Raw genomic sequence first — 26,565 nt, forward strand, 5'->3', positions numbered from 1 at the left:
TCATTTTCTTGAAAGTGGCATCTTGCTGTCTGCTTCACCATTGAAACACAGTAAGAAGTCTGACAACAAGAAGGTTCAGACTTCTTACTGTGTTTACCCCAGTCCAACGCCGGCATCTCTACATCATCACCATTGAAATGCAGAGCACATTTTAAAATTAGCATAAGAACTAGGAGCAGGAGTAGGCAACTCAGCCCCTTGAGCCTGCACTGCCATTCAATATGATCATGGCTGATCTCTCATTGGCCTCAACTCCACTTTCCTGCCCATTCTCCATAACCCTTCAACCCATTACTGATTAAAAACCTGTCCTCTTCCTCCTTAAATTTATTCAATGTCCCGGCATCCACCGCACTCTGAGGTAGTGAATTCCACAGCTTCACAACCTGTTGAGAGAAGTAGTTTCTCCTCCTGTGTGTGTTAAACCTGTGACCCTTTATCCAAAAAATATGGCCCCTTGTTCTAGACTGCCCCACAGGAGGAAGTATCCTTTTAGCAAGATGTGGAAGTGTCAACAAGTGCCAATCAACCTCTCTGGCACTGAAAACTAACCATTACAAGTATGATGTCTCATCCCTTCAGATATTAATTGCTGTTGGTGGTTTTAACAATGTTAAAATGCTCTTTTTGATTTTATTTGACTCTTCTTTGGAATCCAATCTTTCATCCGCACTTATTTCTCTTTCCATACATAACTTGGCATTGATCAACACAGCCTTTTAATGTTGCTTCCTTCCAAGTCCCACCACTGTTTATATCCCAATTCTTCAATGTCACTAGTTAAGGGGACACCATGCTGTTTGCCCTGTTCACTCAGGTCCTAGATGGCCCATTTTCCTCACTGTGCTGTTTTCAGCTCATACTTCCTGTGGGCAAATCTCTCTGAGCTGAGGAACAATTCTCATTGACAGCAGAAGCTGCTTGATTCCTTACCGAAAGGGTTAATAATCAGATAAGCTGCTGTGAGAAAATAAAAGGCCGCTATAAAAATTTTCACAGATAAACACCAAGGCTTTTAGTCTGAGAGAATTCATTCAACCAGCCATCTGGAACCGGAATAAGGCAGTGATATCCACAGACACTGGCACAAACTGACTTGTTACTGATAATTTGTAACAATGATGGATTAGGTCAGCTAACATGATTAAGACTTGATGCTGATTGGATAATCAAGCAAGCCTGAGGTGATTGTGATTGGTTTTATATTGGCACCTTATGAATGACGAAACCTTAATCAATTATCGTGAGTGGATAGAGATAACTCCAATACCTTGATTGGGATATGCTATTTACTTGTAATCAAATTTGAAACTATAACTGCTTGTGTATTCCTGAATTAGAATATAGAACCCTACTTTCAGAAACAGGCCCTTCGGCCCATCGAGTCTGCACCGACCACAATCCCACCCAGGCCCTACCCCCATATCCCTACACCTTTACCCTCTAACCTACACATCCCAGGACACTAAGGGGCAATTTTATCATGGCCAATCAACCTAACCCGCACATCTTTGGACTGTGGGAGGAAACCCACGCAAACACGAGGAGAATGTGCAAACTCCACACAGACAGTGACCCAAGCCGGGAATCGAACCCAGGTCCCTGGAGCTGTGAAGCAGCAGTGCTAACCACTGTGCTACCATGCCACCCATTCTGGGCTTTGGCTAGTTGCCCTGTGACCTTCCAGGGACTTTGCTATAATAAAAACAGCTGTTTAAGAAACTTGGTCTGGTTACTTGAAGGGTAAAGTTGTAATCAGTTAAAAGGATGACATCAAAGGCGGCAATATTCACTCTGGCCCACAACTCTTTTTCGCATCAAAACCTTGAATTATCTACTAACCTGAATAAAGCACACAATAATAAAGTGGAAATTTTACACTATAAGAAGTTGCATTGTGAGAGCATTTGGATTAAGCAAATTTTAGAAGAATGGGTTGCAGTTTAGAAGAACTGGGATTGATGAATCCATACTGAACTGTATGGGTTTATAAATATCCTATAAGCATAAGGTATCTGTACACTCATCACTAATGCATGTGCTTTCTTCCAGCAGACTACTAGCCAATAAAGACCATTCTAAATTAGGTTTCACATCCTTTATTTTGTTTTAAAAGGAAATTGCAGTAGCTTACACATATGCCAGTTCACCACACCACACTCTGTTTCTGAATGGACAACCCTGCCACTTACACTACATAAGCTGCATTTATAAAGCTCCTTTAACATAATAAAATGTCCTAAGACACTTAGCAGAAACAGTTGTGGACAGGGAAAGAATGGCTGCAACAATAATTTAACAACAATAATGGCAACAGTGATTTTAACATGGCATTTCTGACCAAGAGTGAAGCATGCTGGGATTTTTGGTCAATTTATGGATTAAAACTAAGTCGTAAAAAGGCTCTGGTCTGGGAGCTGTCATCTGAAGTTTCCTGTGTTGCCCCAGATAAGGGAAGTTGTTTACACTAACCAAGACACTGTGGCTTTTATTTATACGGCTAGTATGGATAGGACATGGCAAATGAACTAAACATCATGGCATCATTCAAAAATAATTTCACCAGATGTTCGAGCCATGTGATCAGTTTCTGGAAACACATTTAGCTGGATGACAGAGAATCTTCTGGAAGTGAGTGGAGAATTGTGGATAAAAAGACATGTGAGTCCTTTGTTTGGCAGCGATAACTCAAAGAGACCAACCATCGCAAGAAGAAGACTTGTACCCTGAAGGATGCTTCAGAGAACAAGAAGATAGATTCTACTTCAAGAATATTTCTTGGCGAGCATTTCCCTAAACTGGGTTGTATCTATTTTCAGTTAAATAGTTAAACTTAATGCTTAGTTAAAGTTGATATTCAGTTAAAGTGCTGTTTAAGAGTTAAAGTTCAGTTGGGGGTTGATCTTCAGTTAGAGTTAAGGTTCAGTAAAGAGTTAATGAGTTGCAACTGTTTATGTTTGAGTTGGTATTAAAAGTGTTAAATAAAGAAATAATTGAATTACTATTCTTGTCGGTCTCATTAAACTGGAATGCTTGGAAGTTGTTTACATTAAAGTTTTATGACACATTTGACCATAATGTTGATCAATGGGCGCCTTACAGCTGGACAGAGAGTTGGAGCTGGAGAGGGTTATGAAGAGAAGTCCAGAACTTATAGGGCCTAGACACCTGAAAGCATGGCGACAAATGGTGCGGTGATCTGGGACTGAACATGAGGTCAGAATTGGAGGTGAGTCAAGCTCTCAACGACTTGTATGATTGTGCATTAATTTGGCTTAACTATGTTCAAATTTTTAATTCATCTTAGGAGCATCAGTGGCGAGGCCAGCATTTATTGTCCATTCTGAGCAGCCCCTGAGCAGGTGGTGGTGAGCTACCTTCTTGAACTGCTGCAGTCCGCATGATGTGGGTTGACCCACAGTGCTGTTAGGAAGGGAATTCCAGGATTTTGACCCTGTCACAGTGAAGGAATGACGATATATTTCCAAATCAGGACGGTGAGTGGCTTGGAGGGGAATTTGCAGGTGGCAGCATTCCCATGTGACTGCTGACCTTGTCCTTCTAGGTGGTAGAGGTCAAAGCCATAAGACATAGACATGGGAGCAGAATTAGGCCACTCGGCCCATCGAGTCTGCTTTGTCAAAGTTCGAGGGTTTGGAAAGTTAGTAATCATTTAGTGATTTCATGCATTTTGGGGTAGTCAGTGGTCAGAAACCTTTCCTGTTCCTGAGCCAAAACAAAACCAAAACAATGACTGCAGTAATTTCAAGGTGTGCTCCTTTTCCTGTCCTTTCTAACTTGCCTGTGCTCACCGAACAACATCATTGTATCAGTGAAACACAACTTTTGAAAGCAAAAGTTTCCCATGTGATTCTAACCATCAGCTATTGTCTAAAAGGCTAGGTCAATGTTGGAATGAATACCCTGACCCCACCCCCCCTTCCCCACCCCCTCGTCAGTGACAGGTAACCAATAGTTTCATAAGTTCATAAGACATAGGAGTAGAATTAGACCATTCAGCCCATCGAGTCTGCTCTGTTTCTCCAGAAGGAACTCTCCAAAATGCAGCTAATGAAAATACAACAAAACTTACTCCAACTTATAAATCAAAGAAAGGGTTGAGTAAAGAAACATCATTACTCCACGCTCGCCACAATTCTACATCTTATTTAGTGGATCAGCTGGTCAGCTGACTATTACATCACTCTGTCATGATTCCATGGTTTACTGGGTCAGCTGACCCTTACACCTTGTTCCCATTGGTCACATTACATTCAATCAAAGTTGTCACCGGTTACATTCTAATGCACTCCGTCATTCGATCATCCTCCTCATTCCCATTTTCCTGCCTTCTCCCCATTACCCTTCAACCAATTAAAAATCTGTCTAACCCCTCCTTAAATTTACTCACTGTCCCGCACTTTGGGGTAGCGAATTCCACAGATTCACAACCCTTTGGGTTGAAGGTAATGAAGGAAATGAAGAAGCCTATTAATGCTCATTCCTGATGACTGAAACACAGCCAGAGAGAGGAGGTAGCCTCCTGGAAGCAGACTGACAGGCTAGTAATGCAGTGGGGTTTTTATAAACCCTCCCACCCAATGCCACTGTATTGTAATACACGCACACACACACACACACAGACACACAAACAGGCCGCCCTGCGGAGAGGTTTCCCCTCTCTGCCTAGCAGTTGTTGCCTCTTTCTTTTAATCTTGAGGTGCCATCTTTCTCTCTCCTTCATACATCATCAGATCTCAGCTCCTATTGGCCATCCACTCTTGGGAGCCCGCTCACCATCCTTGATTGGATGGCGAGCACACCCTCTCGCCATTAATTGGCTTGGTCCTGAAAGATCACTTTGGGAGGTCTACAATTGACATGGCGCCAGAACAGGAATCAGAAATTGTCCCAAAGTGGAGTTCCTAATCCTGAGGGAAAGTCCTGCCCAGATTGCCAGAGGCCTCAAGGGATGGTCCTGCTATCTTTCAGTGAGATCTATCCAACAATCATCTCAATTGTAAATGCACATCGAACGGCTGTGGTCTTAAGGAATATGCATCTTCTTTGAATAACTAGTCAGCCCAGGTGTGGTAATGAGGTCTACAGATCAGAAGGTCACAAGTATAATCCCATCTCACTGTCAAAGGGCGGCACAGTGGCACCCTGCGAGGCACTGCTGCCTCACAATGCCAGGCATCCGGGTTCAATTCCAGCCTCGGGTCTGTGTAGAGCTTGCACTTTTTAACCGTGTCTGCGTGGGTTTCCTCCAGGTGCTCCCGTTTCCTCCCACAGTCCAAAGATGTGCAGGCTAGGCTGATTGGCCATGCTAAATTGACCCTAGTGTCAGGGGGATTAGCAGGGTAAATGTGTGGGGTTACGGGCCTGGGTGGGATTGTAGTCAGTACGGACGCGATGGGCCAAATAGCCTCCTTCTGCACTATGGGGATTCTATGAAAAACATTCTCGAGTCAGACTGGTATGCCAAGGGTCTGTTTCTTTCCTTTTCTCTCTGATTGCTTTTCTTGCCTTCCTATTGTTCCTTGTGGGGGAACGGCTTCACAGCCTCTGATAACTCTTAGCGCCTTTGGTCAGTGCCATTTTTTTTTGTGATTTGGACAATGAATAGCCACCGACCGTTTAATTTCACAAGGGATCACTGATAAACCTAATTCTGACAGACTGTATCCTGAAATCAATGGACAGTCAATCAAGTGAACTCTGGCTCACTTCATTCTTCCCTTACCATACGGCTATGTCAGAGGTGGGATCAGCCGGGTCCCTGGCACTGTGAGGCAGCAGTGCAAACCACTGTGCCTCCGTGCCATCCAACGATTTTGTCAAAGCCAGACATTGTACCGGAGGAATTCAAGCCGGAAGCAATGAGAGGTCAGTGCAGAGTTGTGGGTGGATACAACGAACTTGGGAATCATGGTGAAGGAAGGGGGAGGGTGTCGGCAGGATGGTGGTCGGGGATGGCTGAGGGATTGGGGGTTGAGCTTTATGAACTGGAGTGCTGGGGAGGGGTTGGGTCTCCACCAATAATGAAGAACGCAGGACGACGCCAGACGAAAGCAGGACGGATGGTTTTGGCAAGGAGAGCTGAGTCGGGTTGAAGAAGCTCGTGTTTCGGTCTAATTGCGACAGATGATTGGGACAGGAGCCTGGAAGGTGGGAAGAGCAGGGAATAAAGTTGGATACGAGGAGGCAGCGGAACAGGAAGCTTTAGATTCAGACACCAGGAAATCCACAAACTCCTTCGATACTGGAGTTGGAAGCATGGGTGTATCATCAAAACAGAGTCTTCACTGGGAGATGAAGGGGGGGAGGGGTAGTTGTGTGATCTTCATTATCTCCCTCTGCATTCAGCTGCTCGAACCTGAAACTCTCTCACTTTGGAATAAACTCAATTTCAGATAGTACAGAGCAGCGACGACAATTGGAAAATGATTAGAAGCCCATTCCTCCCGAGGCTAGAACGTTTATGAAAAAGAAATTTCTTTTCCGCTGCTTAGTTTGTGCATTTAATTCAAAAAGGACACCTCTCCAATTGTGAGACCAAACAATGAGTTCTGAAATGGGAATGGGTGCCTTCAGGGTAGCCTCATCCGAAACCAGTTTTTTATTTTTTTTTTAAATCAAAAAATAATATCAGCGCCGTTCCGACAGCCTGCTGCTTTGTGCGACCTCAGTCTTCTTTATTTAAATTAAGTTGTTCTGGCAAATGGGTGAACCTGGGGAAGGAAACTCAGCTGGAAGTTTGATTTTCAGATGTAAGAGACTTGATTTTCCAATCTGGGATCGGGAAAGTGAGGCCCGGATAACGTCCGGCTCTTGACACGTCCCATCACTCACACAGCACGGTCCTCCAATCCCGGTGTTCAGTTAGCGACGCCGAGCATTAGCAGGAGGCCGGAGCTGCCTGCTCAGCGTTGCTGCAGACGGCAGCCAGGACAGTGTCCCCAGACAGGAGAAGGCAGGACATCAAAGGGCCAGCAGCTTCACTGTGCTAAATAGTGACCAAATGGCCAACTAAAAAGTACCGCTCAAACTTTATTTATTAGTGTAGCGAGCAAGCTTACATTAACACTGCAACGAAGTTATTGTGAAAATCCCTCAGTCACCGCACTCCGGCGCCTGTTCGGGTACACAGAGGGAGAATTTAGTACGGCCAATGCACCTAACCAGCACGTCTTTCAGTCTGTGGGAGGAAACCGGGACACCAGGAAGAAACCCACGCAGACATGGGGAGAACATGCAGACTCCGCACAGACAGTGACCCAAACCGGAAATTGAATGCAGGGTCCCTGGTGCTGTGAGGCAGTAGTGCTAACCATCGTGCCACCATATCGCCCTGCAGTAATCCAGAAACTCTGTACAGCTGAGAGTTAGAGGTAGGGGATGTATCATCCAAGTAGAGACCTCACTTGGAAAACATTCTTTCACCATCTCCGGCTCTAATTCCTGGTACTCCCTCCCTAACAGCACTCTGGTCTACTAGCATCACACAGAATACAACGGCTCACCTTTTCAACTGTAATTACAGTAAGTAGTCTCACCACACCAGGTTAAAACCCAACAGGGTTGCTTGGTATTATGAGCTTTGGGGGCACCACTCCTTCATCAGGTGAGTCAAACTTGATGAAGGAGCAGCACTCCAAAAGCTCGTGCTACCAAATAAACCTGTTGGACTTTAACCTGGGGTTCTGAGACTACTTACTGTGCCCACCCCAGTCCAACGCCGGCAACTCCTCATCACAACTGTAATTAGGGATGGGCACTGGATACTGGCATCGCTATTAGTGCTCACATCCTCGGAACAAAGGAGAGCTAGATGTGCAGTGCCTTGGAAGTGACAGTGAATAGAAATTCTTGCAGAAGCGATACAGAAATGAAAAAAAGAAAGGGTTTTGCAGCCCGATGTCTATCTTAAAATGGACAACGATTGTGTTTGCCCTTACTAACTGTACTGGGGGAAGGTTTCTTCTCTTCCTGCGGCCTGTAGAACAGTTTGGGTTTGCCAGCCCAGGCATTTTGGACAATGAAACTCAGTTCTTTCTCATTCATTTGGCTTTTCTCACATCTTAAGTCAGAACGCCTGACCCGTCAGTATCTACATCTCGAGACATTTACAAATTATATAGACCATAACAGAACAAGAACAGGCCATTCTGGTCAACTGCACAGCATGTTTTAGCAATGTTCTTTTCTCACCCTCAACCACCCCCTTCCCTGTCTTTGGACAGAGAACAGTGTCTTATTGGGCAATAGTTGGCATTGGTATGGCAACGACATAACAGATACAGGAGGGCAGCGATCAATTTTGAAAATACACATCAGTGGTTGACGAAACTTGCATGACTGAAGCCAAGGGGACTGCACAGTCCTTAAGGGGTCAGACACAAGCGGTGGGCCAACCTGTGTCACGCATGGGGACAATGAGTCATTCCTAAGTGGGGTGTTTGGAAAACACAACATTGTGCTTTTAAACAGGCATTTACTTAAACGATGGTGCGCGCCCAGGTCTATCACATTCATAGCGGCGCCTGCTAAGTGCCAAAACAATGTCACTGCAAAGCTGAAAATGTGTCACCTCAAATGGGAGCCCTGACACATGAGTAAAAGGTTTAGTTGCATTAGCCACGGGATCCAGGGAAAACAAACTCTCCCTCACCGTGACAGTCCTGGTCTCCTCAGTGAGCTGATAGAATTATCAGCTGCTGCAGGTTGCTGTTTGGTAATCGAGTTAGATGGGTTAAGGAAAGATCTGCCTATGAGATTGGCTCCACTGGGAGAAAGGGGGAGAGTATAAATGTCTGATACTGTGCACTGCATGTACTCCAGGCGCATTTGGTCATAAAATAACAAACTGCTACCACTCAGCGCTCACTCACCAAAGCCAAAGGCTGAAGAAAATAAAGTCCCTTGCTAATTGTGGAGAATGTCTTCTTACAGATGTTACTCAATTAAGAGCCCACAGGGGGACACCTATATTACAACAGTGACTACACTTCAAAAGTACTGACATTGACTGTGAAGTGCTTTGGGACACGCTGAGGTCACAAAAGGCAAGAGAAAAACTTGCACCGTTCCTCCTTTCTCAGGTCCCATCTCCCTCTGCTTACAGGAAGTGGCAAGCGGAGTCTGCTCACCTCCAAGCAGGACAAAGAACTCAATTTCTTTTTACAACAGTGGTGTTTTGGCAACATGGCACATCTACATGCATGTTGTAATGTGGAGCTACATGTGTAGCAATAGATTTGATTTCTCATTGTCACATGTATTGGGAGGCGATGGCCCAGTGGGCATTACCGCTAGACTATAAATCCAGAAACTCAGCGAATGTTCTGGGGCCCCGGGTTCAAATCTCGCCACGGCTGATGATGGAATTTGAATTCAATAAAAAAAAATCTGGAATTGAGAATCTACTGATGACTGTGAGACCATTGTCGATTGGCGGAAAAACTCATCTGGTTCACTAATGTGGTTTAGGGAAGGAAATCTGCCCTCCTTACCTGGTCTGGCCTACAGGTGACTCCAGAGCCACAGCAACGTGGCTGACTCTCAACTGCCCTCCAAGGGCAACTAGGGATGGACAATAAATGCTGGCCAGCCAGCGACACCCATGTCCCATGAATAAAAAAAATGCAATGAAAATTATGGGTTCTTGCACACTGTACAGACAAAGCATACTGTTCATAGAGAAGGAAAGGAGAGAGAGTGCAGAATGTAGTGTTACAGTCATAGCTAGGCTGTAGAGAAAGATCAACTCAATGTGAGATAGGTCCATTCATGGACCTCGGATGGCAGCAGGGAAGGAGCTGTTCTGGAATCGATTAGAGAGAACACCTGAGGCTCCATTGTTCTAGTGATAGTCGAGGTTCCAACTTTCTCTCTATCGCAAGCTGACCAGTCTTCCCACCTGTCATTGGTAAGTGTTGGAAGGATTTGTAGGTTGATACTTGTGTATGAGAGTGGGATGAACACACTTTCATTGACCATCAACTCCTGGGGTGGGACTTGAATTCAGGACGCTATCCAGTGTCATCCAAGACCTCCCTTTCTTAAAAATAGACAAGGCTACAAAAGTTATTTTGGCGAGAAGGTGAAAATGGATGTTAAATGAGAGCTCTGCTGATGAGATACAATGGGCGGAAATGTCCCATCTTGTCTTCCACGGGAATTGTAGTGGCTGCAACACGGACCACGCAAAGGTCCATGGACTTCGGGTGGGATCTCCCGACACTGGGGCGAGTGCGGCTGGAAAATCCCACCCAACGAGTCTGAAGGTCCGTTTATGGTAACAACTAGGGTCCTAACTGCTGATTACTATAATTTGAACTTGTCTAGCTAAACTATCACTTCCAGGTTAGGTATCCACCTAACCCATCTAACTCGGTTACCAAAAAGCAACATGCCGCTGCTTAAAATTGGAGTCTGCACATTCTCCCCATGTCTGTGTGGGTTTTCTCCAGGTGCTCCAGTTTCTTCCCACAATCCAAAGATGTGCACATTGGCCATGCTAAATTTCCCCCCTAAAGACGTGTGGGTTAGGGGGGATTATGGAGAAAGGACCTGAGTAAGGTGCTTTGTCGGAGAGTCGGTGCAAACTAGATGGGCCGAACGGCCTCCTTCTGCCCTGTAGGGATTCTATAATTCTACCCGAGCGCTGATTAAACATAATTTTTCTGGAGAGGTTTATGTGGGGGCCACACACCTACTACATCTGACAGATCATGAAAATGTTTCAGGGTGACCCAGGGACCAGAGAGTGGGCACAAGGTTCCAGACACAGCACTGGAAGCCCCGGTGAAGCAGAGCCAGAGGAGAAATATCTGGTATCCATGATGGGAAGGAGTCCACTTCAACTCTTGTCCCTCTCTCCTTCAGCAGACAGTGCTGCTTTACCCGGTCTCCTGTCCTCCTTCTATTCCTCCAGCCTGAGATCTGAGATGGACCCCTATCAAGATCCTCATAACCCAGCCATATTCTTCGTCTGTGACTCACAGAATTGTTACAGTGCAGAAGGAGCAGCACAGTGGCACAGTGGTTAGTGCTGCTGCCTCACAACGCCAGAGACCCGGGTTCAATTCCGGCCTTGAGTCACTCTCTGTGTGGAGTTTGTACATTTTCTCCATGTCCGTGTGGGTTTCCTCCAGGTGCGTCGGTTTCCTCCCATGCTCCAAAGATCTGCAGGTTGGGTGGATTGGCCCCTTTGTGTCAGGGGGACTAGTATGATATATGCATAGGGTTACGGGGATAGGGCCTGGATAGCTGGTGCAGAAACGATGGGCCAAATGGCCTCCTTTTGCACCACAGGGATTCTACAATTCTATGTGGCCATTCAGCCCATTTTGTTCGCAACAATTCGCTGAACAAACATTTCACTTAGTGCCGTTTTCCTGCTTGGGGGACGTGTCAGGTCTTTTCCTCAACATTAAAGATTAAGAGTCCTCTATATCCCTGAGTGCTGGGAGGTGTTTAATAAGGTAGAATAACAGCACATACTCTTTTTAGGTGAAGTCCTCAGGAGAATTTCTGAAACAAATCTTGCTCACACATTGGTGGCAGCTTGACAAAGTGTCTCCGGGTGTGTTTGAAAAGTCTTCCTCAAACCACCAGAAGCAAAGGAAGAGTAAAAGGTGATATAGTTTTAAATAGTGCTCAAAATTCTCAGCAATGGTTTGCTTACTCACAAACAGTCGGCAAGTGATTGGGGAGGAGTGCCAGTCACCAAAGCATGGTATGTCCTCCTTTACGAGTGCCAGCAGGTATTTCTACTGGCAATCAGCTGTTTCATGGCTGTTCCTAGCACTGACCTCAATTCCCTTACCAAGATGGCGTCTTGCATTAAATATAGGCTAAACCAGCTTTTTAGCTCCAGACCCCCATCTTGGCCACCTTGACGTTTTTTTAGCAGCTAAAGTGGCTGAGAACATCTTCTCCCTCATGAGTTTCTGGTGATACCTGAGCTCCAGCTCTCTAGGTAATGGCAATCGGATTGGGATCATCTCTGTTGCCTTGTCTTCATTCTGGATTGGTTGCTAGGTTTCCGATCTCTTCTATCATTTCCACCCCTCGTCACCAGGCTGGCCACTGGGCTTCATTTCAGTTTACCTGCCGTGATGCCAGCTCTCTTCTCTCTTCTAGGGATTCATTGTGAGAGCTTCCATCATTTTCAAGACCCAGAGTTAGGATTTCCATCTTTGCCCCAGGATTAGTGTCAGCTTTTCCATCTTATTCCCTACCCTGATATCAGCTTTTTCCCCTCTTCTCCAGGCTCCCAGAATGCTTATCCATCTTTCCATTTTGGTGCTGGGTTTTCCATCTCTTGTCTGGCCTCAGCCTCACGCGTTCTCTTTAGAAATCTGGTGCCCTCCACACTTCAGCAGCCAGGAAACAGGGCGGCCCTGGCCATTGCCTCAGGCTGCTTTGTAATCTCCGTACCTTACCCGATCCAAACTGAGCCTCTGGCCTTTTATCCTCCCCATCCCAAAGACCCCACCTACTCCCATGACCATAACACGGCTGGCTCATTCTCCCCTACACGTCAGCCCGTTATCTGGTGAAATCCTCAACCAAGCTCATCCAGCCCCAATATTCGAATTTTAGAATTCCTACAGTGCAGAAGGAGGCCATTCAGCCCATCGAGTCTGCAATCGACCATAATCCCACCCAGACCCTATTCCCACAACCCCACATATTTACCCTGCCGTCCCCTGACACTAGGGACGATTTAGCATAGCCAATCAACCTAACCAGCACATCTTTGGACTGTGGAAGGAAACCGGAGCACCCGGAGAAAACCTGAGCAGACAGGGAGAGAATGTACAAACTCCACACAGACAGTGACCCGGGGCCGGAACTGAACCTGGGTCCCTGGCGCTGTGAGGCAGCAGTGCTGACAACTGTGCCGTCCAGGCTGGCCTCCCTTCCTCCATACGCTGTAAACATTAGCTCATTCTAAACTCTTCTACATGCACCCTCTCCCACTCACCCGAATCCGCACGGTCTCCTGGTACCCTGAAACCTCAAATTTAAACATCTATTTAAAAGGCTGTCTGCAGATCACTGAGGACAGATAGTATCCAAGAAGGATTAGCGACTAAACTGCCTATGACAGATGATAGGAGATAGCCGAGATGGCTTATAAAATATTATGCTTTGGCCAAGATTTCAGTCATCTTTCTTGATATCTCCTTTGCCTTGACATCCAATTTCATCTGATGACACCTTTGTGAACATTTTTCCATGTTAAAAAAAGAACTGAATGGGAGCAGTGAAGGCCAGTAGAGTTATACAGGTTTACAGCATGGAAACTGGCCCTTCGGCCCAAATTGTCCATGCCACACTTTTTTTTAAACCATTAAGCTGGTCCTAATTGCCCACGTTTGGCCCATATCCCATCTTACCGATGTAACTGTCTAAACGCTATTTAAAAGGCAAAATTGTACCCACCTCTATCACTACCTCTGGCAATGTGTTCCTACCCTCTGAGTGAAAAAATTGTGCCTCTGGACCCTTTTGTATCAATCCCCTCTCACTTTCAACCTATGCCCTGTAGTTTTAGGGTCCCCTACCTCTGGAAAAAGATATTGACTATCTAGCTGATCTATGCCCCTCATTATTTTATAGAGCTCCATACGTCGCCCCTAAGCCTCCTACGCTCCAGGGGAAAAAAATCCCAGTCTCTCCAGCTTCTCCTTTTAACTCAAACCATCATGTCCCAGTAGCATCCTAGTAAATCTTTTCTGCACTCTTTCTAGTTTAATATCCTTTCTATAACAGGGTGACCAGAACTGTACACAGTATTCCAAGTGTGTGGCCTTACCAATGCCTTTAACAAGACATCCCAACTCCTGTATATGCTCGAATCAGGTTTTCTAGTTTAGTGAACATTGAGGCTACAATGCTCAGTTAAAATATGCAATTTTTTACTGAAAGTGATTTTTCTTTCATGGACCACCTTCTCAGAACCATCTCCATTTTGATGATCTAAGGGATACTAAATGCAACGCAAACCAGGCCAGATGCATTGCTATTTTTTGATTATATCCACGTAGGCATGACTTTGCGCATCATCCCGTCAATATCATTCTAATGCTTGCTGCTTTACCCCTCAACAAAATAACCTTGCTTAAGAGGTTAAACATAAAATATTCATAAGTTCCCATTAGTGCACTTACAGTGCATCATTGTGTCATACCCAGCTCCTCACTCCAGACACCCCCACGTTGCATAACACTAAAAATAAAATCCCTCACTCCTGCTCTGGTCAAGTCAAATTCAATAGGAAATTCAGGAGTTCTTTATCCAGGGAATGTTGAAATGTGCAACTTGTTCCACAAGGGGTTACCACTGACCAGAAACTCAACTGGACTCACTACATAGACACAGTGGCTACAAGAACAGGCCAGAGTCTAGGAATATTGCAGCAAGTAACTCACCTCCTGACTCCCCAAAGCCTGTCCACCAACTACGGGGCACAAGTCAGGAGAGAAATGGAATACTCCCCACTTGCCTGGATGGGTGCAACTCCAACAACACTCAAGAAGCTTGACACCATCTAGGACAAAGCAGCCCACGTGGTTGGCATCACATCTCCTAACATCCAATCCCTCTACCACAGATGCTCAGTAGCAGCAATGTGTACTATCTACAAGATGCACTGCAGCAATTCACCAAAGTTCCTTAGGCAGCACCTTCCAAATCCACGACCACTTCCAACTCGAAGGACCAGGGCAGCAGATGCATGGGGAATACCACCACTTACAAGTTCCCCTCCAAGTCACTCACTGTTCTGACTTGGAAATATATCACCGTTCCTTCGCAGTCGCTGGGTCAAAATCCTGGAATTCCCTCTCTAACAACATTGTGGGTCAACCAACGAAAAAGGACTGCAGCGATTCAAGAAGTGGAGATGTCGGCGTTGGACTGGGGTAAACACAGTAAGAAGACTCACAACACCAGGTTAAAGTCCAACAGGTTTATTTGCGCTACCAAATAAACCTGTTGGACTTTAACCTGGTGTTGTGAGACTTCTTACTACTTCATAGCGAGGGGGATTGAATATAAAAGTAGGGAGGTCTTGCTGCAGCTGTATAGGGCATTGGTGAGGCCGCAGCTGGAGTACTGTGTGCAGTTTTGGGCGCCGCACCTGCGCAAGGATATTTTGGCCCTGGAGGGAGTGCAGAGGAGGTTTACTAGGCTGATACCGGAGTTGAGGGGGTTGAGCTATGAGGAGAGGCTGAATAAACTAGGCTTGTACTCGTTAGAGTTTAGAAGAATGAGGGGAGATCTCATTGAGACGTATAAGATGATGAATGGGATGGATAGGATAGAGGTGGAGAGACTCTTCCCGCTCAAAAAAGACAGTAGGACTAGGGGGCACAGCCTCAAGATAAAGGGGAGGCGGTTTAGAACGGAGTTGAGGAGGAACTTCTTCACTCAAAGGGTGGTGAATCTCTGGAATTCTCTGCCCGTTGAAGTGGTGGAGGCTGCCTCGCTAAATATTTTTAAGAAGCGGGTTGATGGGTTCTTGATAAGAGAGGGGATTAAGGGTTATGGGGAGAGGGCGGGAAAGTGGAACTGAGCCACAACAGATCAGCCATGATCTTATTGAATGGCGGGGCAGGCTCGAAGGGCTAGATGGCCTACTCCTGCTCCTATTTCTTATGTTCTTATGTTCTTATGTTCAAGAAGGCAGCTCGCACCACCACCTTCTCAAGGGCAACTCAGGATGGGCAATAAATGCTGGCCAGCCAGCGACACCCATGTCCCACAAATAAATTAAAAAAAAATGAGTGACTGCAGTGACTAACGTAGATGTCTTTAACGTAGACAGGTTGATGAAGGAGAAAGGAATAGAAGATAATGCCGATAAAATGAGATGAAGAGGGCATGGGAGAGGCTGTGTGGAGAATTTTTTTGTGATAAGATTGAGTGTTGCAGCACAGGGACAAACCTGTAGAAAAAAAAAGATGCTGATTCAGGCTTGTGTTAAAGGGAGCCTGTGCGTCCCTCTATCCTCCTCGGCTCTAAGCTGTGCCTTGTGATAACAGGCTGCCTGTACCAAAAAAAAATAATAGGAGCCATCTGTCGTTAGATGAAACCAGTTTTCACTTCAGTGCCTTCTTCAGTCGATGAGCCTCCACTGAGGGGAATCCCTGCTGATCCACTCTGTTACACTCCAAAGTCCATTCCAACAATCACTTTCTCCTTTCCGTACACACACAGACACCAAATAAACTGGACTCTCTCTCTCTCGAGGAGGTTAATATTTGGGGCAAAAGAAAGATGGGGCAATCAGAAATGAAGCCCCAAGGCGTAGTGTGGCAATTAATGCTGGAAGGAGGATTAGCTCCCAGTCTCCGGATCGGAGGAGGATTCCAGAACACAAATATTAATCCGTCCAAATGAAAATATTGTGTGATTCTCTTTCCGCTTCGAAGTCCAAATGATAAAAACGAGCTAATTGTTTCTCAGAAAGGGCAGATGGAGACCCGGGTAACATAGGATAGAATGGCAGAAACCCTGAAGTGCAGAAGGAGGCCATTCAGCCCATCGAGCCTGCACCCACAACAACTCCACCCTAGTCCTATCGCGCAACCCCACAAACTCACCCAGTTCCTCCTTCTGACACAAAGGAGCAAGTTAGCACGGCCAATCAGCCTAACCCACACATCTTTGGACTGTGGGAGGAAACCAGAGCACCCGGAGAAAGCCCACACAGACATGGGAGAACGTGCAAATTCCACACAGACAGTCACACAAGGGCGGAATTGAACACGGGTCCCTGGCACTGTGAGGCAGCCCTGACGCAGAGAATGGTGGTCATCCAGGGAGCGTTTCAAAGAGAAAAATGCATGTCTGTATAAGAAGAGTAGGAGATGGCTGGGAAATGTGTCAGAGGGATCAAGTGAGAGGATTACAGAGACAGGAGATACCTGAGTGAGATTACACACACAGACAGGGGATATCTCAGTGAGATTACACACACAGACAGGGGATATCTGAGTGAGATTACACACACAGACAGGGGATATCTGAGTGAGATTACACACAGAGAGACAGGAGATATCTGAGTGTGATTATACAGAGAGACAGGAGATATCTGAGTGAGATTACACAGAGAGACAGCAGATACCTGAGTGAGATTACACACAGAGAGACAGGAGATATCTGAGTGAGATTACACATACAGAGACAGGAGATATCTGAGTGAGATTATACAGAGAGACAGGGGATATCTGAGTGAGATTACACACACAGAGACAGGAGATTTCTGAGTGAGATTACACACACATAGACAGGAGATTTCTGAGTGAGATTACACACAGAGAGACAGGAGATATCTGAGTGAGATTACACAGAGAGACAGGGGATATCTGAGTGAGATTACACACACAGAGACAGGAGATATCTGAGTGAGATTACACACAGAGACAGAAGATATCTGAGTGAGATTACACACACATAGACAGGAGATATCTGAGTGAGATTACACACAGAGACAGAAGATATCTGAGTGAGATTACACACACATAGACAGGAGATATCTGAGTGAGATTACACAGAGAGACAGGGGATATCTGAGTGAGATTACACACAGAGACAGAAGATATCTGAGTGAGATTACACACACATAGACAGGAGATATCTGAGTGAGATTACACACAGAGACAGAAGATATCTGAGTGAGATTACACAGAGAGACAGGGGATATCTGAGTGAGATTACACACAGAGACAGAAGATATCTGAGTGAGATTACACAGAGAGACAGGAGATATCTGAGTGAGATTACACAGAGAGACAGGAGATATCTGAGTGAGATTACACAGAGAAACAGGGGATATCTGAGTGAGATTACACACAGAGACAGGGGATATCTGAGTGAGTTTACACAGAGAGACAGAAGATATCTGAGTGAGATTACACACAGAGACAGGGGATATCTGAGTGAGATTACACACAGAGACAGGGGATATCTGAGTGAGATTACACACACAGAGACAGGGGATATCTGAGTGAGATTACACACAGAGACAGGAGATATCTGAGTGAGATTACACACAGAGACAGGGGATATCTGAGTGAGATTACACAGAGAGACAGGGGATATCTGAGTGAGATTACACACAGAGACAGAAGATATCTGAGTGAGATTACACACAGAGACAGAAGATATCTGAGTGAGATTACACACACATAGACAGGAGATATCTGAGTGAGATTACACACAGAGACAGGAGATATCTGAGTGAGATTACACACAGAGACAGGAGATATCTGAGTGAGATTACAGACAGAGAGAAGGGGGATATCTGAGTGAGATTACACACACAGAGACAGGAGATATCTGAGTGAGATTACACACAGAGAGACAGGGGATATCTGAGTGAGATTACACACAGAGACGGGAGATTACTGAGAGGGATTACACACAAAGACAGGAGATGTCTCTGAGTGATTACATAGGCCTGATGTGGAGATGCCGGCATTGGACTGAAGTAAACACAGTAAGAAGTCTCACAACACCAGGTTAAAGTTCAACAGGTTTATTTGGTAGCACAAGCCACTAGCGTTTGGAGCAGCTTGTGTCTTGTGCTACCAGATAAACCTGTTGGACTTTAACGTGTTGTTGTGAGACATCTTACTGTGATTACACAGGGCCATGGGATAACTGGGAGTGAGTGCACATAACATAAAAGCTAGCCCATGACCATTGTGAAGGTGCAACATCATTATGGTGTATTATCACAGCCACTAGCCAGTTTCTTTGACAATTTAACTTGTTGAGAAGTCTATTTTGTTGTCAGTGTTGTCACTTATCATACAGAACAACAGGTCACATACTATCAGAGCCAGGAACACTCAAATAAAGTACAGATTCCGGATAACAAGGAACTGCACCCAATTCGGACTGAGGCAATTCTAAAAATATTCAGTACGATATGTTTGATCAGTGAACTGCAAAACTGCGCAAATAAAAAATGTGCAAATTTATGAAACTACCAATGCTATCAATTGCACGAAATGTCAATTCATTTAAATCATTTATATCCACAACACTTCTGCTACAAATTTCTGTTTGATGCTGCTCTTTGCAGTTCATCAAAGTAAGGAAAGTACTGGGGGGTAAATCATTTCCCAATTTTTCAGCACAAGGTATTTTAATGTCAGTGATAAGACTTCAGTCTCCTGAAACAATGCAATCCTCAGAACATCGTACTCCAACTGCAAGTGAAAGTTTCACTTAATTAGAGATTGCCACGTCCCAGGCAGGCTAATTGGGAGCAGGGGTGCGGTGCCCAAAAGTATGACAGAGAGGGAGAGAGAGAATAAGATCGAGAGAGATAGAGAGGAACACAGAGAGAAACTTTGATTTGATTTATTACTGTCATATATACTGGGATACCAGTGAAAAGTATTGTTTCTTGTGCACTATACAGACAAAGCATACCATTCATAGAGTACATAGGGGAGAAAGAGATGATAGAATTAGACAGCATGCTGGGGACAGCTCACAAGAAGTTCCCTCACCCAGGCGCCATCTTGAATAGAGTCATAGAGCCTGTTTCCTTGCTGTAAACCTCTTCAGCCCAACTTGTCCATGCTTCCCCTTTTTTAAATCCATTAGCTAGTCCCAATTGCCCGGGTTTGGCCCATATTCTCTATATCCATTTTACCCATGTAATTATCTAACGCTTTTTAAAAGACAAAATTGTACCCGCCTCTACTACTGCCTCGGGCAACTTGTTCCAGACACTCACCATCCTCTGTGTGAACAAAATGCCCCTCTTGACCCCTTTGTATCTCTTCCCTCATCTTAAACCTATGCCCTCTAATTTTAGACTTCCCTATCTTTGGGAAAAAATATTGACTATCTAGTTCATCTGTGCCTCTCATTATTTTATAGACCTCTATAAGATCACCCTTAAGCCTCCTACGCTCCATAGAAAAAAGTCCCAGTCTATCCAGCCTCCCCTTATAACTCAAACCATCAAATCCCGGTAGCATCCAAGTAAATCTCTTCTGCACTCTTTCTACTTTAATAATATCCTTTCTATAATAGGGTGACCAGAATTGGACACAGTATTCCAAGTGTGGCCTTATCAATGTTTTGTATAACTTCAACAAGACGTGCCAACTCCTGGATTTAATGTTCTGTCCAATAAAACCAAATGCAGGCAGACATGGAGGCAAGATCCTCCTTCTATTGCCCCGGAATGAAGTTGTTGATGTTAAAGGGAACCCCAGGAGACAGTAAGGATGGGTGAAATAAAAACACAAGTTCCTGGAAATCCACTGCAGGGCTGACAGCATCAGAGAAGATAAAAGATAAGGTTAGCATTTCCTCGATGGGCTTTTGGGTTTTACAAGGGAATTGGTCCATTTTAAACAGCAGTAATCTTACAATGACGAGGCGTTTTACAGTGTTTGGTTTGGCAAAGGTTCCTTCTTTCATGTCTATCCCTGAAAGGTTAGCTACTCAGTGCAAGTGTGTGCTTCTAGTGCAAGAATGGACGGCTGAACATGGCAGGGGAACTCTAATGAAAATTGTGGATGAACTGAAAGGCCATTCACTGTTAAGGTCTGTGCTCCTTGGCATCAGATTGTGCTTTGCCTGCGTGCTGATCCTGCATGCAGTTTGTCCTTGACAAGAGCAACGGGTTGAATGGGTCCTCAGGCTGCATTGAGCATTTGCCCACCAAAAAAAAAATTCATCTGTTCCAATAAAATTAGCAAAACATCCAGCTGACAGTGGAGAAAGAGAAGAGGAAAAAACACAGGGAAAGAAAGGGATCTTTCTGGTGCTGCAACTCATTCCTTCCGCCACCACCCTCCTCCTGCCCAGAGGAACCCTTCTGAGGAAGAGGGGGGACTGTATCAGGTGCGGCCAGGCTAATAAATCCGGCGCTGAGAGATTTTTATTAAAAAAAGCCCCCAAGTCGACCAGAACAATTGAACCATGAACCCCGCTGGCGTCCTGCTAACGATTAAAATATATCTGACAACTTCCCGATAATAAACAGCACCTTGGAGATGCCTGTGTGTCGATGTCAGAATATTACCTGCATTTTTCCCAGACCAATGGGCTGGAGATAAGATGATTATTTAATGCCCTGGGCTAGGTGGAAGGGGGATAGGGTGAACAAGGGGGATTGAAGATCCTATTAGATCAAAGGAAGGGTTTTATAATGTTGTCAAAACGAGCTACAAGCCTGAGAACCGGGTAGATGTTAGAATTCAGCAGAGGAGGAGCTGGGAGAATATGAGAGTACAGCAGCAAGAGACATAAAAATAGCTTGAGGACATTTCCACTGGCATGCAAATAGGAAGGGATTAATGAGAGTAAACTCACTGGGAACAGGGACAACAGAAATTGTAATAAAGAAGAAGGAAATAGAATCCCTACGGTGCAGAAGGAGGCCATTCAGCCCCTAGAGTGCGTGCCGTTCACAATCCCACCCAGGCCCTATTCCCGTAACCCCATATATTTACCCCCTAACACTGGGGTTAATTTAACATGGCCAGTCAACCGTATGCCCTGCCCCTTCGTTGGATATCAGCACTTTGGTGGCACTGTTTAGAGGGAGAATCAGTCAGGTCTGCCTGATATCTGTCCCAATATCTATTTCTGAGCAGATACAAAGAACAGTACAGCACAGGAACAGGCCCTTCGGTCCTCCAAGCCTGCGCTGATCATGTTGTCCTATCTAGACCAACAGCTTGTATCCCACTATTCCCCATTTGTTCATGTGTCCATCCAGATAAGCCTTAAATCATAGAAACATAGAATCCCTACTGTGCAGAAGGAGGCCATTTGGCCCATCAAGTCTGCACCAACCACAATCCTACTCAGGCCCGATTTCCCAAATCCCACATGTTTACCCTGCTAATCCTCTGACACTAAGGGTCAATTTAGCACAGCCAATCCACCTAACCAGCACATCTTTGGACTGTGGGAGGAAACTGGAGCACCCAGAGGAAACCCACGCAGACACGGGGGAAACGGGCAGGTCCCACACAGACAATTGCCCCAGGCCAGAATTGAACCAAAATTGAAATGCCAGAGAATTTAAACGAGAACTTTGGGAGGGCCTTCCTGCCAGCAGGATCTGCCGGTCCCCAAAAGCAGAGAGGTCGGGCCACACAAAACACGACAGACGTTGGCACTACTGTGGGACTGGGAGATCCTGCCGCTGGCCAGTGGCGAGCTGCTTTGCGTTATTACTCTGCGAGAAGAGGGATGAGATCCTGGCCTCAGGCCTTTCTGCTTCTCCACCGTTCTCAGAAATGGGGATTAGCATTCCCTGAATAGAAAGTAGAGCCGTTTTCACAAGGCATTGGAGAACGGGCGGGCATGACAGGATGATTTGTGGTTTTTGTGAAATTGCTTCAAAAATGAAATAAGATTTTAATTACACAAAAAAAAAGAACCTCCCTCTTCCAATTTAATGATAACGATGAGCTCATCATTCAAGTCTTAATGAATAATGAAATAATCGAGAGTATCATGGTATCAAAGGGCCTCCACCTGAAGTTTCTCGAGTCTAACTCTAGAAAACGTATGGACTCTTAGAGGTTTACAGCATGGAAAAAGCCCCTTCGGCCCAACTTGTCCACGCTGCCTTTTTTTTAATCACTAAGCTAGTCCCAATTGCCCACATTTGGCCCATATCCCCACTATACCCATCTTACCCATGTAACTGTCTAAATGCTTTGTAAAAGACAAAATTGTACCCGCCTCTACTGCTGCCTCTGGCAGCTTGTTCCAGACACTTACCATCCTCTGTGTGAAAAAATTGCCCCTCTGGACCCTTTTGTATTTCTCCCCTCTCGCCTTAAACCCTTGCCCTCTAGTTTTAGACTCACCTACCTGTGGGAAAAGATACTGACTATCTGAGTCAACCGTATAGTTGCCCAAGGTACCAAGCATGACACATACGCAAGAATTCTGCCACCTCACGGAATCAGGGCGGGCGAGGGGTGGAGAATGGAAATGTCCGCTGACCTCGGGTGGGATTTTCTGGTCTCGGGTCAAGCGAGGCCGTAAAATCCTGCTCATAGAGTGGCAGTGGATTCAACTCCATCAGCTAATAGGATCACTCTATGCATAGCCAGGAATGGAGTGCACTTCCTGGGAATACGGTTGTGCACAGACTTGCTCCAAGTCCTTACTGAAGAGAAAGAATATAGGGGCTGAGTGAGGGAGCAATATAACATATATTCAAAGATCTAGACTGGAAAAAGCCATTAACCTCAAATGGAATAATAAAAGGCACCTCGATGAGAAAGGACAAAGTTGAGTTGGAGGAGTTATGTAGAAGTGTGTTGAAATTACAACACAGAAACAAGAGTTTTGGGGTCTTTTCACAGCTGCCCAAGATCACAGACAGGATCTCAGTTTAATGTCTCAATTGAAAGACAGCGCCAACAACAGTTCAGCACTCCCTCAGTCTGAAACCAAGGCAAGAAGTGTCACAACACCAGGTTAGAATCCAACAGGTTTATTTGGAATCACGAGCTTTCGGAGCGCTGCTCCTTCATCAGGTGAGTGCGAACTCAACTGATGAAGCGCTCCGAAAGCTCGGGATTCCAAATAAACCTGTTGGACTTGAACATGGTGTTGTGAGACTTCTTACTGTGCCCACCCCAGTGCAAAGGCATTTCCACATCATGACACCAGAGTGTCAGCCTTGAATTTTGTCCTCAAGGCCTGGGACTTGTACCCTGAAGTTTGGAAACTCAATCAGAAGAGGACGACCATCTGGGCCCCAACTGGCACTGAAAGCAGTTTGGTCTGATCAATCACATTCCGTTTATAGCCTTCTCCCTCGACTATTTGTCGAACAGCATCAAAGTCAATGTGGTCTGTTTCAATCACTAACTTTGGATTTCCAAAGTTTCGTACAAAAGATTTTCCTGCTCTGTATCCAAAACCTTAAATTTAATCTCATATCACAGCATCCTCACAGTTCAAAAGGAGGCAATTTTCTTTTATTCATTCATGGGGCATGCTGACTGGTCAGTATTTGTTGCCCATCCCTGAGGGTATTTAAGAGTCAACTGCATTTTTGTGGCTCTGGAATCACATTTGAGCCAGACCACTTAAAGGTGGCAGATTTCCTTCCCTAAAGTACATTAGTGAATCAGATGGGTTTCTCCGACAATCGACAATGGTTTCATGGTCATCAGTAGATCCTTAATTCCAGATTTTTTTTGGTTGAATTCAAATGTCACCAACTGCCGTGGTGGGATTCGAACCAAGGACCCCAGTAACATTATCCTGGGTCTCTGGATTACGAGTTCAGCGACAATGCCACTGCGCCATGGCCCGCCCACAATTAGGCCCATTATGTCGGCACTGACCCTCCAAACGAACATCATGACTTAGTGCCATTCCCCTGTCTGCATCACTGCACATTGTCTCTATTCAAGTGATCATCTAATGCCCTCTTGAATATCTCCAATCAACGTGCCTGCACCACACTTCCAGTGTGTTCCAGACCCCAACCACTCACCCGGTGTGAATTTATTTCTCTCTCACGTCACATTTGCTTCTTTTGTCTATTATTTTAAATCTGTGGCCTCTCAGTCTTGACCCTTTTGCACACGTAATGAACGACCAGAGTGTGACTTTTTTTTCCCAATTGCATTTCTTCACATGTCTGAATATAGGGGCAGCTTTTTATTTTGTTATTAATTAGTATCATAAGTAGGCTTACATTAACACTGCAATTGCTGTGAAAATTCCCTCGTCGCCACACTCCAGCACCTGTTCGGATACACCTTAGGGAGAATTTAGTATGGCCAAAGCATCTAACCAGCGCGTTTCTCGGACTGTGGGAGGAAACTGCAGGACCCAGAGGAAACCCATGCACACACGGAGAGAATGTGCAGACTCCGCACAGACAGTGACCTATGCCGGGAATCGAACCCGGGTCCCCGGCGCTGTGAGGCAGCAGTGCTAACCACTGTGCCGCCCTTCTCCATTGAGGATAACATGCTTAGCTCGTTGTAGATAGTTTAAGTCAAACGAGCGACAAAGATCAAGTACAGTGATCTATTTAACACAACACTAAGTGTCATAAGTTTCCCTCTGTGCACACTCCACCTCGACAGTAGGAGAACAAACTCAGAGAACCTGCATTTGAAGGGATTATAATCAAAACCCATCATTACCACAAATGTGTATTTGGGAAGACACTTCCCCGAGAACAGCCTGTACTGACCACCGTCTTCCCTCCTCCACAACACTCCTACTCAATAACTCCCACTGCAGCTTGCCAGATTATCTTCAGCGCAGTTTCAGAGCATTCTTTTTCACGTCAAGTATTTTCACTGTTGTTTATATTCAAATTAAGACAGATACAAAAGATAAGTGGGACTGGAAAATAAAACCAGTTAATCTCCTGTTTGTTATCCAGGGGCCCTTGCCACTCTGGAACAAACTGCCTTTCATGCTTTAAACCCCATCTCATTGACAATGCTTCTAATCACCCCCTCCAAGTCTTGTCTTTGGCTTGTGTCCACTTTCCTTGCCTGGGTGAAATGCCTGCAGATGAGTTTCCACACCTATAAGTGGATGTGGTTGGCAGTCCTGGCCCCAGCGCAGCTCTGCGGCTTAACCCAGTCGCACAGCCTGCAGTCAAGCCCACACAGGCTGACTTTGGAAGACCATGGAGGCAAAGGATTGACTTCCTGATTGTGTGGAGGCTCCCATCACAGGAGGTGGAATCAGAAAACGGACCTCAACAGTCCAAGGGAAACGAACACTTCTGGAAACAAAGCCATAAAAAGGGAGAATTCATTCGTGGACATGGGCGTCGCTGGCTGGCCAGCATTTATTGCCCATCCCTAGTTGCCCTTGAGAAGGTGGTGGTGAGCTGCCTTCTTGAATCATTGCAGTCCATGTGCTGTGGGTTGACCCACATTGCCATTAGGATAGGAATTCCAGGATTTTGATCCAACCACTATGAAGGAGCGACGATATATTTCCAAGTGAGGACAGTGAGTGGCTTGGAGGGGAACTTGCAGGTGGTGGTGTTCCTATGTATTGGCTGCCCTTATCCTTCTAGGTGGAAGTGGTTGTGGATTTGGAAGGTGCTGTCTAAGGATCCTTGGTGAATTGCTGCATCTTGTAGATAGTACACTCTGCTTCTACTGAGCATCAGTGGTGAAGGGATAAAAGTGGAGATATAATGACAGTATCACATTCCCAGTTTCCTTGTTGCTACTATCACTGGACTAGTGATCCAGAGACCCAGGAAATGCTCTGGCACCCGAGTTCGAATCCCACCACAGCAGACGGTGAAATTTGAATTCAATAAAAATCTGGAACTAAAAGCCTACTGATGGCCATGAAACCATTGTTGATTGTTGTAAAAACCCATCTGCTTCACCAATGCCCTTGAGGGAAGGAAATCTGCTGTCCTTACCCAGTCTGGCCTACATGTGACTCCAGAGCCACAGCAGTGTGGTTGGCTCTTAAGTGTCCTCTGAAACAGCCTAGCAAGACACTCAGTTTAAGGAAATTAGGGATGGGTGACAAATCTTG

General features: G+C 45.5%; 1 protein-coding gene across 4 annotated transcripts in view; it reads right to left on the bottom strand.

The window, feature by feature from the left end:
- adck1 (aarF domain containing kinase 1) overlaps positions 1 to 26,565 on the bottom strand; it is a 446,668-nt gene that overhangs the window by 45,872 nt on the left and 374,231 nt on the right. The window lies entirely within an intron of this gene.

The sequence above is a fragment of the Carcharhinus amblyrhynchos genome, chromosome 14 (assembly GCF_965287045.1).
Source record: "Carcharhinus amblyrhynchos chromosome 14, sCarAmb.v2.hapA, whole genome shotgun sequence".
Taxonomy (NCBI): Eukaryota; Metazoa; Chordata; class Chondrichthyes; order Carcharhiniformes; family Carcharhinidae; genus Carcharhinus; species Carcharhinus amblyrhynchos.